Source organism: Epargyreus clarus, unplaced genomic scaffold, assembly GCF_041222505.1.
Source record: "Epargyreus clarus isolate Ecla_fem2 unplaced genomic scaffold, WU_Ecla_fem_2.2 ptg000035l, whole genome shotgun sequence".
NCBI classification, from domain to species: domain Eukaryota; kingdom Metazoa; phylum Arthropoda; class Insecta; order Lepidoptera; family Hesperiidae; genus Epargyreus; species Epargyreus clarus.
Genome location: NW_027332240.1, coordinates 9,325,944 through 9,344,717, shown reverse-complemented (window position 1 = coordinate 9,344,717; position 18,774 = coordinate 9,325,944). Strand labels below are relative to the sequence as shown.

General features: G+C 37.3%; 1 protein-coding gene across 1 annotated transcript in view; it reads right to left on the bottom strand.

Moving 5' to 3' along the window:
- The window catches only part of LOC140756452 (uncharacterized), a 105,654-nt gene extending 87,142 nt beyond the window's left edge, over positions 1 to 18,512 (bottom strand). Inside the window, exon 1 of the mRNA XM_073091966.1 lies at positions 18,509 to 18,512. The gene's annotated coding sequence lies outside the window, so the exon portion shown is untranslated. The remainder of the gene's footprint in view (positions 1 to 18,508) is intronic.
- Between the last annotated feature and the right edge of the window lie 262 nt (positions 18,513 to 18,774).

Sequence of the window (18,774 nt, the reverse complement as noted above, 5' to 3'; positions counted from 1 at the left end):
ACTTGAAAAGAAAGTTTGATGTACGAAGGCGCCCCGTAATAGAATTTGGTGGACAATTTGTGAAGCGTTTTACGGCTGTGACGTTATGAGTTTATAACTAGAGCCTAATTCTGTCTAAAATAAACTCAGAAATTATGTCAATGTTGTCTAACGATTTCTTAAAAGAGGCATATTCTAAGTTATAGATAAGATAAGATAAAGCCTTTTGGGTGTTATAAAGAAAAGCATTCTATTACAAGTTTACGTCATTCGTCAGTTTGTCTTTATAGGCTTTAATTATTTGTCCCTGTAGTCCCGGGACCAGAATAGGGCTACGGTATCCCCTGTCTATCGTAAGAGGCGACTAAAAGGGGCTTCTGGGGTTGCGGTCGGCAAGAGTGGGAACCGTCCAGCAAGCGACCTCGGGAAAGACAACGGTTTGTGTGGTCGCATATCGTTGTAATCACCAGGGGATGTGAGAGGAGCGTAAATTGCTCCCCCCAGGGCAGAGCTCGATAGAAGGGCATCGCGTTAAGAGGACTTCGGTTATGTTCCGTTAGAGATCCCGGATTTCTCCACCAAACGCCACCGGGGGGGATTTAGTGCTGTAAAACTCCCACATTAAATTCCACAGGCTTTGAAATCCTGACAGGTATACAATACATAACAATTGCCCGAATAGGACATTCTAAATTAGGGTAAGGTGGAGTAAGGCGGGCGCCGTAGTAAAACTTTATATATTGAATTGCATCGACATTTTTAAATGTATGCGACTATGTATGTTACTATAACAAATAATAATAAAGTGATAACTCAATGGTATCCCTGAAAGAAAATCACACTGAATGGATTTTTTTACTTTTCTGTTTTGCTTGTAACAACGAAAATAAGCGTCACATTGAGAAGTTTAATAAAACATCATAATCCTCAGAATAATGATTGAAAAATCATTATTTGACTATGGATTTTGATAGTCCAAATATAAATTACTAATTTTTTCCCGCGGCTTCATTCGCGTTTAAAAGAAAATATTATGACATACTAACATACATAAAACTGAAAATTTGTACCTTCATTGGAATGACAGTGGCGCCATGTGGCGAAAATTGGTCTCGTCCAACTCTGAAACCTGTGGGCTCATGGACAACAACATTGCTAAAGATCATCACTTGATCAAATGCATACTATACGATTAAATCCTTACTAACAACGATTAAAATAATCGATTTTTTGGTCCAAAAGATCGATTCTCCGATTAATCGATCTTAGATCGCCATCCCTAGTTCCCGTGGGATTTCCGGGATTAAAACTATCCTATGCCCGTTCTTGGGCATCAGACTATCATTGTACAAAATTTCATTAAAATCGGTTCAGTGGTTTAGGCGTGAAGAAGAGACAACCAGACAGACAGACGGACAGACAGAGTTACTTTCAGATTTATAATATTAATAAGGATAAGGATAACGAATATTGTTCTCGTGAAGATTTGAAAGATTATTTTACTATAACATATTGTCAAATTTACTAACATAATGCCAAATGGGTTAGATAGCTGTTCTTATGTCCAGTGAAAATTTTAATCAATTCAGACGAAAAGGGCCGCCTATCCTTTTTCTCATCAACTGTATCAGTAACCTCATTTGAATATAAATCGTAGCGGACAGGACCCAAATCTTTTTAACCCTTATCCAGTTTTTACATTCAAATAATTAAAAAATATACCTACTTACGTATATTAAAATAAAAATGTTTCATGGTTTTACTATAGTAGCAGTAGGGTTCTGAGTTGTCTTTTTTTGAAACCTAAAGATGGCAAAAGCCTGTGTGCTTCGTCCACGGTAGTACTACTGCCAATATTCGTCTGATCTAACTATTTAGACACTCCGAGCAAAAAAGTTGCCGCTCTTTGCAACGATATCTTACAAGTGTTGAACTAAATCTGTCAAGTTTGCAACTATATCTGAAGGTAGTAGAACCCTTTGAGGTTAGACTCCGGCGGCATCACCGCCACACCTATTACCAATTGCCAAGCTTGACTCTCTGTTCGATTCAGAGCCCTGACCACTGTCACACTTATTCCCTACCTACTTCTAGTTCAAAGGGTAGTGAGGCAGGGATTTATTTAGTCCTTGGCGGTAAAAAATCTCTGATCGACCTCAGGAAGATCTATTCTATAGACTTAGTTACAAAAGTCAATGGTCGAGGATGAAAACTTTTCTTTATTGCAAAAAAAATAACGTAGATTAAATGGTAGATATCGGTGTCGCTATCCCATCTGTCCAAAGTTTTTATACAGCGCTAAGTTCAACTCTAAGTATCTGAATGTCTCTTAATCACAACCACTATTACCTAGTGATAACAATCAGTCTTTTTAACCGATTTCAAAAAAGGAGGAGGTTTCTCAATTTCGACCGTATACATGTTTTTTATGTTTGGTCGATGATTACTTCGTCGTTTATGAACCGATTTAGAGTCCCGCCTTCTTTCGAGCACAGATGCATTGCTACCCTGAGTACTAACCTGGAACACCTCGGGTAACTATGACTTTCTTACTATTCTCTCCAAACCGGAATATGCCAGCTCTTAACACTGTTTTTATAACACAGAAATATGTGTGGCGGTCGCGACGGTACCAACTATGTCGAACCACAAAGGGTTCCACCACCTTAAGTAATATCATACCACCTTTTTTATATAATATAAGAGTAGCAGACGAGCATGCAGTCCACCTGATGGTAAGTGGCTACTGCCGCCCATGGACATCTGTAATCAACCCCAGATGGGATTAGATATTCCTACCTGAGGTCGGTCACAGATGCGCCGCTACCCCTGAGGACTAAGCTGGAACGCCTCGGAAAAGTCTGTCTCCCTTACCACACCCTTCAAACCGGAACACAGCAGCGCCTAACACTGCTCTTATTAGGTAGAAAAAAAACCACCTTCCACCAGTTTAATGTAATACAAATATAAAGTATATTTACGTTGGAATTAACCCTCAGGCCGTCCAATTTCCTGCAAATGTACCGTGTCACGGCAACCTTCTATATTAATACTAATCTTCACGTTGATGGAATTTCGAATCAGTGTTTTGGGGTTAATTTATTGATGACGCTGGATATTTTGGGTACCTACAGGCAATTAATTTCCTGTTTGTTTGTCTGTTCACATATAATAAGCTATACTGACTTAAACGCAAGGATTTTTACGTGGTTTTTAAAACAAATAAATAAAATTAAAGGTTCTCTTTGTACCTAATATTATAGTTACTAAATATATCATTTTAGTACCTAGTTGACACTAACTTTAAAGAAAAACAAAAAATAATAGTTTTATTTTTTTGGATAATTTTTAGACTGATTGTTTCGGCCTTACTAAGGGCGTTTAAGTTGTAAAATTAGAAAGAAAGAAAGAAAGAAACATTTATTCGGATAATTGCAACACACATGAAATCTTATAACAGAAAAAGATAAAATAAAAATCACATAAACTACGTTTATTGCTTTGTTTTAATATTGTAGAATAAGTTTTTTGCTATGCGGGATGGTGTGGGTTTGGATTATGAGTGCATCAGCTAAAGTGTGAACCCTAGCGCGATCGCCGAGCGTAGGTATAATAAATGAGGTACATAAATGAGATTGACTTCTGTTCGTTTTTATTTTGTGGTAATACGTAGGAAATATTAACTAGTAAATCCTTGGAATGGGCAGAATCTGCCTGCGAAGTTCACCAACATTGACCAACACACAAAAGCGTGGTGACTATGTTTTGGTATAGTGAGCATAGTCTGGCCAACATTTTTAGGCAACTCACACGCGATCCAATTTCATATACAATACTTTTCATTTATTAAATGAAAGGGTTAAGATCTTAGTTTTCTGAGAGTTTATTCCTAGTGAGTTCCTTACTATTACGTCAATATAGTTCCGAAATTGTTCTCTGTATATTTATACAGCTTGTCCATTTAGAAAGACAGACAAAAAATATAATTAATTTCGTAATAAATAAGAACGTCATGCGCACACCGCGTAAAAAAGAAACAATAGACAAATTAAAATGGCCGCCACATAGGCACAAATCACGTCATTGTTGTACACAATGGATTTTAGTGAATGCTACCACAAAATCTATATCAATCACTAAACGTTGGTTATGTTGGCCTAAAAAAGTATTTGTTGTTTGGACAAAATGGGGCGTGAAAACTTTTTAAACAAAATCCACTCTTGATTCTCTAGAGATTATAATTATATATGTGGGAGAATGCTTCATTTCATATATATAAATATTCCGTTTTTAAAATCACATGATATTAATTTCGAACTACCGCTCCGTATTAACAATTGGCTACCTGTATCATGGTATAAAAAAGGGGCGCGCAATTGTCAACAGATCAGAAGTTGTCCAATAGTGGGCACGGCACGGTGGTGCTCTGAACTGTTTGGTGTTTTGCTTGAGTGTTATTGTTACTATGGTGGCATTAACTCTTATTCATTTAATTATTTTAACTATATTTTTATAAATATTGGTTAAATTAGTTGAATCAAAATACCATTGTAGATCTACCTACCGGCGCGCCCACATATAATAAGGGTATTTGATTACTTTGTAAGTATATTGTTTTTGTGCGATTTTTCGGTGTTGGCGTGGGTTCGCGCAGCCCAGGATGAAAAATGAATTTGTACCGTACCCTTTGTCGCTCGTTCCGCGCTCTCGCTTGCACTTCAAGCCTTAAATGGAACGCCTCAGAGCGAGGTAACGCCGTATGAGTCATGTTTTTTTGGCGGCTCCATGGAATTATAAGACTTTGTCACGTCAAAAATTGCCACAGTTATGCCGGCCCTAAGACTTGCCGCTCTAGGGTCCAGCTTACTCAGCCACTTATAGCAACGCTATACTGCTGTTATAAGCCAGAAGCAGTCCCGCTGAAGTCGACCACTAAGCTTTCTGCCACCTTCATTTGACCAATTATATACATTTTATTACCATCACCAATTTGTATTGAAGCCACGTCTTTCATGCTTCAGATCTTTGTAACTGGTAGGAGAGCACTTGCCCAATAGGACATACAAATTGTACCTACAATTTATTTATTGTAAAAAAGAGCTATGATCGTATCAAAACGTACTAACAGTATTCGAATAATCTGGGTATTTTATTGTTTTCATAAAAACTAGTACAGCGAACATCTGCATTGGGACAATAGTACCAAACCTACTTTTGAGCACCGTGTTGATATAGATTCGACAGGGCTAAGAGCGCATAGAAGTGACAAATAGCTAGTAAACGTATAAAGTAAACGAGTAAAAAACCAGTCCATCTGTTGTAAGTGGCTACTGTCGTCCATAGATATCTGTAATCCACCCCAGATAGGATTAGATATTCCTACCTGAGGTTGGCCACAGACGCGCCGCTTCCCCTGAGGACTAAGCTGGAATGCCTCGGAAACGTATGTCTTCCGTAACCCTTCAACCCAGAACAAAACAGCGTTTAACACTGCTGTTATGAGGCAGAAATAGGTGTCGCGGTGGTGCCGCCAGAGCCGAATCACAAAGAGTTCTACCACCTTCACATAACCATAATCTATCTTACCACACTCTTCAAAGCGGAACACAGCAGCGCTTCACACTGCTGTTAGTGAGAAGGATATGAGTGTACCACCACCGTAGTCGAATCAAAAACGGTTCTACCACCATCAAACCCCTGTAATATAGATATTATGTAATTGATAATGTTATATGTACGTTATTAAGGTATCCAGTTCACGGAATTATATTACGAGACGCCTCTTAAAGCACAAAAGAATAATATGTATTCAAATTGCTCAATTGCTTCGCAATACGTCTGCGATATTGTAATGGCCAATTACCTATATTCGATATCTTCTTGTGCCGTGTACTAGCTACTCGTACATACGCGGTTCTGTCTTCTTTTTAGATTATTTTTAGAAAAAACGGAACTTGGTAACAAAATATAACTTTAATAAATGTTTTTGTAAACTTACATTGACTGATCATGCTGTGTAGATCTTTAATTGTTACATAGGAATATACGTTTTTTTTTGTATTTTCTTATTATCATTATTAGGCTTAGTAGCTAGTGTACAGTTCACAGACCTGTATTTGTTTTTTAGATATAGGTCTGTGGTACAGTTCATTATTATTTTTATCTAATGAGTTAATCCAATTGTTACGTAAGAGATTTAAAAATCACTAACAGACACTTCAATTATATTTAACTATATGTTTTACATACAATAATATTTTACGTAAAACAAAAATAACAGCAGTGTAGTGTATTTTTTTTAATAACCGTCTCAAAGGTATTATCTTGACAAACCTATTTGTAAATTTACTTATCTAAGTATTATTTGGCTTTCCTTTGAATAAAATGTTGTTTTAAGTAAGTCGTATGTATTTCAATTTATTTTCATCATACAAATTGGTGGATCGAGTAGCTTAAAGAATAATAAATTGGGTTAAGAGCTTACTTACAAACGATATTATGTCGCATCGCAGCACGTTGCAACGGCGTGTCGTGAAGCAATGACGTAACCTTGTAATTATTAGAAAAACGTAAAATCTGTCTGCTAAAAATAATGAAATGAAAAAGAAAATAATGTTTTTTTACAATATAGACTCAAACGACACCTCAAGACATTTGGGATGTAGCGAGTGCCAAAGAATGAGATAGACAAACACACATACGTACGAAGTGGGGTAAAAACAATGTAGTTTTGCATTACCATTTTTTACGATTTACGTTGTGTAAAAAAATGACTGCAGTATTTTATACTTTTATTTTATTGAAAAAATAATTAATCTCAAAGTTTATAAAAAACAATACTTATTTTTTGGAATCCTTTCAACAAATATTTTGCGCAAAAATCATTTATTATTTGATTTTTTTATACTGTCATCATGTCCATTATTCTGTATTCGTTTTACAAATTCGAACATCGAATCCACAGTGAATAATCAAATTCAAGTTGACAGTACCACTAGCACCGCGCTTTTAAGTGGAGATGAGATGAACTATTGTGCGAGGAACTCTGACATGACGTGTATGTAATTAACATACCGAACTTGGTTCATTATATTCACAACGCGAATTCACTTATCATAATTAGTTGTCTCCGAGAAATTGCATGTATTGTACAGATTGCGATGAGTCAAGTCGCAATGGTTTTACTGGTTCTTTCATAGTAACACTACTGTTACACTTTTAATAAATGTTATTTTGTATTATTTAAAATTACTATAAAGGATTTCTTTAATCAACCTGATAAGTTTTAGTGAACCCTAGCGTGTAAAACTAATTCGTGTCCGCGCGTTAGGCGTTTACCACAAACTCCAAGCTTTTACTAACTTTTGGCTTGATCAAATACTATGCAAAAAGAATGTGCGAACCTATACAAATTAAGTCAAATGTGCCATCGACACGTTCGGATTTGTAATGATTTGGAATCTTTGGCATCTTTATGTTTGACAAATGTGTTACTTGATGTGGAGGTTTAGTAATTTTTATCTATCCTGATCGATTAAAAGGTAACACTTATTTTATTAGTAGTAATTTTAAGCACCAGAAATTTTCAATTGCTTATACGTACAGAAACAAATATATTTTTATTTTATTTTTTAAGCCTTTTAAGTATTTTTCGCTGTCAACTCTATTTCTAATGAATTCTACATACCATAGATTAGCACTGGTTTCATATCCGGGCGATTGCTACGCCATCTGCAGCACAGTCGGTTTTGATACAAGATACATATAATAATATACTCGATTTGGGTAAGTTACTTTAACCTTTGGTTATGTATTAGTTTGACCCAAGTTTATTGTTTAAGTTAAGGTCGATTTTTAAGATGCCCCCTCTACCCTATGCTTGGTATTAAATTAAACCCCTATAAAAGCGGTTGAGCTAATATCAAAACCAGTGCGTCTTTCTATAAAATACTAGCTGACCCGGCAAACGTAGTGTTGCAATATAAATAAAAAAATGTTAAGGGTGAACAACCCTTATCACCTAGGGGTATGAAAAATAGATAGTAGCCGATTCTCAGACATACTGAATATGGATATAAAATTTGGTGACAATTGGTAAAGCCGTTTCGGAGGAGTACGGTAACTGTGACACGAGAATTTTATATATAAGATAAAGGATGACCTCATAGAGTGAGAGGGATTTATTTCATAGTTCACCGCATTGGTCAAGTGCAAGGCTTTACGTACTTCGGAACCACGGAACCCCGGATTGGGAGGCTAAATTTCAACACTATCACTACTTGCTATGTCACATCATGCCCGATACATACAATATTTAAAATAACGATATTTACCAGCCATTTAAATGGTGTACATTTTGTAAAAATTCCGTCTCTACCGCGTCGATTCTAAACGCGCCAAAAGGAATATTTCCAAAATCCTATCATCCTATCCTATCAACACTATCACAATGGTTCCTCATTATTCTTCAATACTTCAGTGATAAGGTGGATTCACGAGGGCTGATAAGAGCCCTGAAGCCCTTTTCGTCCGTTAATCGAATGATCGATTACCGCCACGCTAGGCTTATCTGGAAAACTATAAATCATTTCAGTACTTTTATAGCTTCAGATTTCGTGCGGCAGGAGTTTAATTCTAGAAATAGGCAAGGTTTTTTTTATAATACTTACAATAGTGGAGTCCATCTGATGGTAAACTACTGCTGCCCATGGACGTCTGTAATTAACCCAAGATAAAGTAAGAGTCCTACTGCGACAATTGCCACGATGAGACAGCCCAGCATACGCTGGAGGTATGCCCTGCGTGGAGTGTGGAACGCAGCGCGCTCAGCTCTGTATTGGGGGCCGACCTCTCGCTCCCGTCCGTGGTTCGCGCCATGGTCGGAAGTGACAGGTCGTGGCAGGCGGTGCGCTCCTTCTGCGAAGCAGTAATGCTCACCAAGGATGCGGCGGAAAGGGCCAGGGAAGCTATGTCTGCCCAGCCAATCCGTCGTAGGAGCACGGGACGCCGTAGAGCGGCTTTCGAAAGCCGCTCTTTCCCCGTTCCCTAAGTCCACGGAGGTACGTTGCTACGTCCTAAGATTAAGTTGTGAACGCTTTGTATAAGTATGTCTCCCTTACCACATACTTAAAATCAGAATACAACAGCGCCTATGACATTAGGCTGAAAAGGGTGTGGTGGAGTAGAACCACAAAGGGAAGACTCCCTTGAAATAAACCGTCCCTCCATGCGACTCTTCCTCTATTTCTCTCACTGTTACTTTCTCTTAGAACACTGTAATCTCTAAAACTACAAAACCAATTTCAAAAAATATTTTTGAAGTTTACAGGGTATTTATTCACGGGGCTATCATAAATAATAAGTACTTATAGCCTACCTATTATTTCCTTATACAACTTTTCATTACAGACCTTTCAGACCCAAATATTTATCCCAAAGATCTCTCAAAAGCTTTTGAGGCATAATTATGAACTTTTTACAACATTTCTGATTAATGATCCGTTTTCAATTAGTTGACCTTCGTACACAGTAGAGGGCGCGTCAATCTCCTTAAAATAACCCCTTGGTACCTATTACGTGTTTTGATATAAGTCAGATGTTATTAGGTAATTTGAAAAGGGAATTTCTATTGGTATTAAGTATTGCTTCCAATTTTAAAGTGTATTTAAGATTTAAAGTCTGTCTCCCTTACCACACCCTTCAAAATGGAACACAGCAGCGCCTAACACTGCTGTTATTAGGCAGAAATAGGTGTGGCGGTGGTGCCGCCGGAGTCGAACCACAAAGGGTTCTACCACCTATTCTAGTAAGTAAAAACTTCAGAAAATGTTTTAAAGAAAGCGTTTTAGTGCTGTAGGTTTGGTTGTATTGGAACTGTGAGCGTTTCATACGTACGAGTATGTATGAAGTAGTTCTGGTGGTAAATAGACATTACCTATTAGCAACTGTAGTTTTCTCCAAAATCTATTAAATACTCTAACAATATAAATAATATGTTACAAATTGTTTGTTACCTTTAAAACATAAGTTGGAAAGCCTTGTATAATGATACTGTACCAACTTTCTGAAAGTCGTCAAAAGATGGCGCCACATGTTTCTGAATCACGCTATCGAAGTTTTCTCAATATCTTCCAAACTGAGACTGTCTGATATTATTCAGAAAACGAGAACGTTGTACTATCATTATAAGATAGAAATAAACGTGACGGTGGTGCCAACGGATTTGAATCACAGAGTGGGCTACTTTTTGACATTTTTTGTCATTTTATTTAAAATGACACATTTCACCACATTTTGCTATTTTACTATCACCAAATGCATCTAATTTAGCCCCACCTGGTACTCCAACCTCAAATTAAATGTGAATTCAATTTCCCCGCCGCCTCTTTTGGCATCCAGCCAACGGTTCCATACATTAAAACCAGATATGTTTTCATATATGCAAAGTAGGTTTTGAATGCATCTTTTTATAGATAAGACATAAACTGTGATATGGGCTTTTAATTCGTCATCAACCCACTATTGTCCCACTGCTGGGCATGGGACTTTTCTTTGAGTGAGAGGGATTAGTCATAATCCACTGCGCCGGCCGAATGTAAATTGTTTTTTTTTTATAATATAGGAGTAACAGACGAGCATGCAGTTCACCTGATGGTAAGTGTCTTCTGCCGCCCATGGACATCTGTCCCCAATCCATGTCATCCATCATCATAATCCATGTCATCAACAGATAATATTAGATATTCCTACCTGATGTCGGCCACAGATGCGCCGCTGCCCTTGAGGTCTAAGCTGGAACGCCTGAAAAGTATGTCTTACCACACGCTTCAAACCAGAACACAGAAGCGCTGAACACTGCTGTTATGAGGCAGAAATAGGTGAGGCGGTGGTGCCATCGCAGTCGAACCACAAAGGGTTCTATCACCTATAATTTTATAATATTTCGTTCTAAAAGTCTATAAAACGTAATACGGCATTTATTTTTAATACGCTGAGTCAGGTCGGAAGAATAAATAGGCAGGTCCGCAGGGCGCGGCCACACTTCATGTTTCTTGATTTATTACTCAGCAAAATGTGGCAAAAAACGCCGCTATTTTCAGCTGATTTGCGTAAATCGATTGCTTAACAACTGCGAAGGTGAGGCATGGAGTAGTGAGTGCGAAGCTTTTTTGTTTTAGCCGCTACAAAGTTTTTGAGACAAAGTTATTCAAATAATGCTTTCTTCATACAAGTTATACTGTTCATACGAATTATTGTTTCTATTAGTTCAACCTGTTTTAGTTCGTATTTCAGTTAATATGTCGCAGCTTTGATCAAATATAAACTATTGTTTATTTGGCAGTTTTGCGTGCGTTATTCGAACTGTTAACTAGTTAGTTTCAATCCTTTTTATGTCTTACTGATAGACATAGATCGCACTATGGTTGATGGTTATGATACTAGAGGCTTGTACGTGTTAATTCGTAATTTCTAGCCGCCCTTCAGGCCTCCGATGAGATTTAACGAACCCTTTAAAACAATAACGAATGGGTCCGAAGGTTTGTTTTCTATCCTTACATAAGCCCTTAAATAAGGTTTAATGACTTCTTTTAAATCATAACGATTGGAATAGCCGGTCAAACGTGCGCTCCGAAGTATGCTAAACGTTTTCAAAATTACTAGCGGTCGCCCTTCTCAGGCCCACATCCGACATGTCGTACGGCCGTCATTAATAACCAATCTATCCAATGTTGATTTTTTAAATATAGGAGTAGCAGACAAGCATGCAGTCCGCCTGATGGTAAGATGGTAAGATGATGGGCTACTGCCGCCCAGGGACATGCGTACTCAATCCCAGATAAGATTAGATTCCTATCCGAGGTCCACCCCAGTTGCTCCGTTACCCTTGAGAACTAAGTTGCAATTTCTCGGAAAAGTAACTGGCGCTAAATGATCGATCGCTTACGATCCGCTTATAGTGGAAATACACCTTAATATCCAGCCTTTGAACAGAGATTGAAGCGATATGTACCTATATCGAATGTTAGAATGTTATAGTATTGGAGTACGTGTATTGAATCGTTCGGAAGTTCACGAGGAATGATCGATTGTGGTTATTCTGACGTTTATAGTCATTGTTAGTTGCGTTTAGGCGATAAAAGAAGCAATCTGGCTATCAATCTACGCTGTATTTAGGGTTGTCATTCGTACCGTAATATCCTAATATAATATACGAGTATTATTATAAATCCGAATGTGTGTTTGTTTGCTTACTATACTTTCACACCGTAATTAGACCGAATATCATAAATTTATTGACACGTTGCGTTTGTAGGCTATAAAAGACGCAATGTGGCTATCAATTTACGCTGTATTTAGGGTTGCCACTCGTACTGTAATATCCTAAATAATATTATAAATGCCATTCGCATGTGTTTGTTTGTTTGCTACAATTTTACGCCCTAACTAGATAACAGTATATCATGGTACTCACGTTGTCAGGCGGTAAGAAAATAACATAGAATATCTTTTGTCCCGAAAAAGTATTATTGCTGAGGTAAGATCTGATATTGATAGGTAAGATCTGATGGAGAGCGAAGCCGCGGTTAAAAGCTTGTATTATTATAGTATGCTAATACTAACAGATATATTAAATACGAAAGTGAGTTTGTTAGCTACGTTTTCAAGTTTTAATTACGACCTCTGATTACGAAATTTTGCACACATATTTTCAGGGGTCCAGAAAAGGACATAGAATATGCCTATTAAGGCATACACAGGTGTGAACGTGGCCTCTACTATTTAACGGAATTAAATAAAATGTTCCCTAACATCAAAATACCTTAAAGATCATAGCAAGTAAAAAGTAGGCTATTTTCCCCATTGGGGAGAATAAGGGGTGGGAAAATTGCTAGTGGAATACAAAAAGAACTGAAAACCTAAAAGTGATCGACTCATTTTTCCTTCCCAAAAAATTCCCCAATTTGACAATAATCCCAAAGGATTACTCCATTATATCTTTGAGGCTTTACTTCCTTTGTTTCGTAGTACTATATTGTAGGCTGCCATTTTAATTTTGAAGCTTAAATATTATGAGGCAATTCGAAAAATATAATGTTGGTGTAACATATTTTTGTGCCTTTATTTTGTAAGTAAATATGTTATTTATAAAAATGGAAAATGTGGATCACTTTATTTAATGTAATGGTGGTGGTCGAACTATTAGTGCTCCGTCAATGGTGGTACCATCGTCATACCTATGTTGAATAACACACTGTATGAAGTTCCGGTGGATGAGCGGGGTACCTGTAACACAGGTCTAGTACCAAGTACAGGGCTCTAGCGACTTGCAAATGTGACTGTGTTAAGACCAATAAAATATTTTATAATTATAATTTGTTTACCTATTTCTGTCTAACAGTAAGCACCGCAACTGGTGTAAGATTACATAGATTCGAGGATTTCCAACTTAGTCATTTATTTCCGCCCATCCCATATTTATCCCGTGATAATAAATTTACATGTTTTAGTAACAGTACAACATAAAAACTTTAAAAAATCTCTCGGATTCGAACTTCGAACTTGTACGAATTTGAAACCACTAGGCTCACACTTATATTGTGTGTACGTGAAAGAACAAAATAACATCCTAAGAACAATAATAGCATATAGCTCTTGAGGGGCCTAGAACTTCGAGCGTCGATATCCCCTTAGGGGTTCGGTTTGATCGACAAAACTTATTGTCGTTCAAACAAAGCCTTTAGTTATCTGGCGAAGTTTATTACAATACTCTGCGGGGAGAGCGTATTTAATGATTCTGAAGGTTTTTATGATATTGAAGTGGCAATCGAATGGTCGGAAACGTGATAGAATCAATATTGTTCAACCAGGAAGCTTTCGTCTCCACACTTTTTCGGGAAACAGTTCTTTTGTTTCTGACTGACTTTCATAAGCGAAAATTCATCAACTTCTTTTGGTAGCTAATTTAACATTTGTTATAGGTTAGTAGGTTATTGAGACCGTGACCCTGTAGTCCAGGGACTACGGTATCCCCTGCCTGTCGTAAGAGGACTAAAAGGGGGCTTCCCGGGTTGCGGGCGCCAAGACTGGGAGCTCGAATCGTCCAGCAAGCAACCCCGGGAAGGACGGCGGTGTGAGTGGCCGCATACCGTCGTAAACACCAGGTGTGCGGGAGGAACGTAAACTGCTCCACCCAAGGCAGATCAGTGATCAGTGACACTTACCATCAGAATGAGTGCATGCTCGTTTCCTATTTCAACTTTATCTGGTAAGCACTCTCAAATGCAGCACTTGTAAGCACTTTTACCATTGCTGTTTGAAAGCAGAAATCAGTAGATTGCTGTTGATGCCTTTGTAGTCCATCTACGAAAGATTCATCTTGGCTCTCAAAATGTTATTATTAATCAGTCTATTTTGGTATATTTGCCTAGACAAATCGAAGCTTTACATTTCTGCATACTTGAATTGTCAAATTTAGATCTTTAGTAGGCATAACACTGGATAGTTTGATTATTATTAACGGACATTTATCGTCAGAACACAAGACACATGGCTATAATACGTCATAGTTAGCTTAATTAAAAATAGAAGTGCTTTATAACAACAATAAATGTAGCATATGAATAAAAGTAATTTCCTACTAGTACTAATAGGTACTACTAGTACGTGTCTATCAAACATAATTCCTAAATCGGAGCTAAAATTGGAAATAGTTAAGTTAATCGCAGTTAGAACGGTATTCCGTGTCGCTAGTTCGTTACGGTTGCAACTTTGTTCTATTTGTTCTATTACTGGAACAAACTTGTTCTGCGATAGTTTTATTCGGTTAAGCTAATAAAACTGAAAGTAGAACAAACGTATGTTTCTTTTTCTATGAATGTAGAACAAATGCGTAACACTGCAGTTTTAAGGCAAATATCAGTAGGTTGCCGATGATGCCTTCGAAAGACTGATGTTAAGTCTCAAAGCATTATTGTCACATCTTATTATTAATCAATAGATTGATTACACTTGTGTAATATTTGCTTACAAAGATCTACGAGTAAAAATATTTTCTGCCTACTTGAATTATCAAATTTCGATCTTTGGTTGTTAACATTGGATAGATTAATTATTAATAACGGTCGTCTATCGTCACAACAGTCGTTAGTTTGACAAAATATTAACTATAACAACAATAAATGTAGCATATGAATAAAAGTAATTTCCTACTAGTACTAATAGGTACTACAATACAATACAATAGGTACTACGTGACAATCAAACATAATTCCTAAATCGGAGCTGAAGTTGGAAATTGTAAAGTAATTCCAGTTAGAACGGTATTCCGTGTCGCTTAGTCAGTTACGGTTGCAACTTTGTTCTATTTGTTCTATTACTGGAACAAACTTGTTCTGTGATAGTTTTCGGTTAATGCAATAAAACTGAAACTATAATATTTATGTATATTTGTTTTTTCTATGAAAGTAACGCGGTGCGTATGTGTCCAATTAGTACCTGGGGTTTTACCTTTGTGGCTTGACTGTGGCGGCACCACCACCACAGCTATTTCTATTTAAAACAGCTGTGTTAACTGCTGCGGTGTTCTATTTTGAAGTGTGGCAAGGGAGACATACTTTTCAGAGGCGTTCCAGCTAAGTCTTCAGGGGTCCAAAAGCGTCTGTAACCAACCTCAGGTAGAAACCTAATCTGGGATTGATTATAAATGTCCATGTGAAGCAGCTATCAGCTGGACTGCATGCTCGTATCTTCTATATAACTTTAAAGCAATATTCCGCGCAGTTACAACATAAGTTAGTAAAGTCTAGTTAGTTCACATCCAGGAAGGTACTCAGATATTCAGCGTAGTTTGACTAGTTATAGTTTAGATCTAAGCTTGCAGTTCCTACGACGTGTATATGGGCGCAAATCAGTATCTTATGTTTATATTATAACATTTAATGTTTAAAATAATTATTTATGGGTGTAAATCTGTATCTTACGTTTATATTATAATATTTAATGTTTAAAATGATTATTCGTAATTACAATACTGTTATTGATCTAACCTCAATGTCTCTTAGACATTGCACTGACTCTTTCGACTGATTTTAAAACATTGATTTTGTAATTTATTTTTAATAATTCATATTGTTGCATAAACCTTCAAAGTAAAAATCAATTAGATTATTATGACTCCAATTTTATTGTTTTATAAAAACTTAGTTTAATTTGCATCCTACTAGTAGCGCCCTCTTTTGGCGATTTATGAAACCTTGTAAGGAATGTTTGTGTGTTGTAACGCGCTTGTTTATTAAAACAAATGTAATTTGTGTAAGATAAATTATTTGGAGTAATGTAAAATTCATTATAATATTAATTTCGAATATTGAACTATGTTATGAGATTTGTTACACAGTAATTTCAATCGCAACAAAGATTGTCATATCCGCTACAAAACCTATAAATATCAGTTTGATTGTGAAAATGGCGGACTTTTTCTTACTGGCCTTCGTGCAAAAATAAACTTGGTTATCTTCGGTGCGCATTTTTCATTGTGATGGACTCTGAACCCGTAACCCGCGGCGTATCACCGATAGCAGCGGTGGGACCGCAGCCCCAAGAGACCTCGGGATCTTCGGATAGCGCGACTTTTACTATGGAACAAGTGATGAGTCTCTTAAACTCCGTTACGAAGACTGCAGCGACAAGTGCTGTGAAAGCAATATTATCAGCAGAAGCGGCATCGTCGCGGCGGCACCAAGACTTCTACTTACCGCCGTTTAACCCTGATGAGAGATCGCACGATATCAGGGACTGGTGCGCGAATGTGGACGAAACAATTATGAAGTTAAATGTCCCTCCACATGAAGCTAGAATGAAAGCCATTATGCAGTTGCGAGGGCGAGCCAAGACATGGGCAGATACATGGTCGTTACATTCAACCACGTGGGAGCAAGTGAAGGAAGAGCTAATCCATACGTTCAGCAAGGAGTTCCGGTATGCAGATGACGTGCAGAAATGGCGCAGCTACACATCGGATCAAGCGAGCAGCTACGCCGAATACGCTACAACGGCGTGGACACTTTTCAAGAGAGTTCGACCGGAAGCTGCCGACGCCGAGGTGGTGGAGGCACTGATCACAGGTATTTACCCTGAGTTTATTCGATCTGAGTTATTGAGAAATACCCCCGACTCACTGCCTAAATTAGTATCAGTTCTTAAAACATTCCGGAAACGTAAAATTGAAAATAAAGAAAGTAGATATAATGATATTAAGAAACCTCGTATCACTGCACCTTCAAAAGATCAAATTACATGTTATTATTGTAATAAGCCGGGTCATTTATCACGGGACTGTAAAGAGAAAAGTTTCTATAAGCCTAACGTTGTCTCGTCACAGTCAAATAACAATTCCAGTTCTCGTGGCACTTTTAATAATGCTAAAATTATTGAATGTAGTTACTGTCATCGTAAGGGTCATTTAGACAAAAATTGTTACCGTCGTCAAAATGACGAACATAACGCCTCAAATAAAACTATAAACTTTTGCTCATCTATTAAACGCAGTACTATTAAAATAATTATTGGGAATAAACAGTATGACTGTCTTTTTGATACTGGTGCCGATTGTTCCTTAATTCGAGAAAAAATAGCTGGTTCCATTCCCGGTAAACGTAAACAAGTCGACGTCCAATTTATGGGCATTGGGGGTCAAAAGGTTATCTCAAAACAAAGCATTTCGACTGTTGTTGTGATTGATAGTGTTAGCTTAGAACTCGATTTTTATGTCGTAGGTAACAATGAAATTCAATTTGATATCTTGATAGGGTTTAATCTTTTAAAAATACCGGGCCTTAGCGTTACTCTTAGTGAAGACAGTTTATCTATTAATCGTGATTTTATTATCAATGAATGTTTAAATGTGACTCCCTCAACTGAATTAGATACTGACCTTACTGACCCGACAGAAATTAAAGAAATCTATAAAATTATCAATGAGTTTAAGGATAGTTTTACGTCTGGAAATCGCGTCTCACAGGTGACAACCGGTGAGTTAAAAATTAGATTAAAAAATCCTGATAAAATTGTGCAGCGTCGTCCATATCGTTTGTCTCCTGTAGAACGTATGAAAGTCAGGGAAATAATTGAAGACTTAAAAGAAAATGGTATAGTAAGAGATAGCTCTTCTCCATTCAGCAGTCCAATATTATTAGTTAAGAAAAAGAACGGCGCGGACAGACTTTGCGTTGATTTCCGGGAGTTAAATTCAAATACGGTTAGAGATAATTACCCCTTACCTTTAATAGCGGATCAAATTGATAAATTAGGCAAAGCTCGTTATTATAGTTGTTTAGATATGGCCTCTGGTTTTCACGGCATCCCTATATCAAAAGACTCGATCGAAAAAACAGCATTTGTGACGCCTGATGGGCAATTTGAATATCTTCGCATGCCATTCGGTCTATGCAATGCTCCATCAGTATATCAACGCGCCATAAATGCCGCCCTAGGTGATTATAGAGATAATATTGCGTTAGTCTATATCGACGATATCTTGGTTCTTTCTGAATCTGTGCAGCAGGGATTGATAAATTTGAAACTTATTTTGACTAGACTGACGCGTGCAGGATTTTCTTTAAACATTTCCAAATGTTCTTTTCTTAAAACTAAAATTGAATATCTTGGTAACATCATAGAAAATGGTACTGTCAGACCGAGTCCAAGAAAAATTCAGGCTCTAACTGACTCCGCGATACCCAAAAATATAAAAGAAGTTAGGCAATTCAATGGCCTAGCTGGCTATTTTAGGAAATT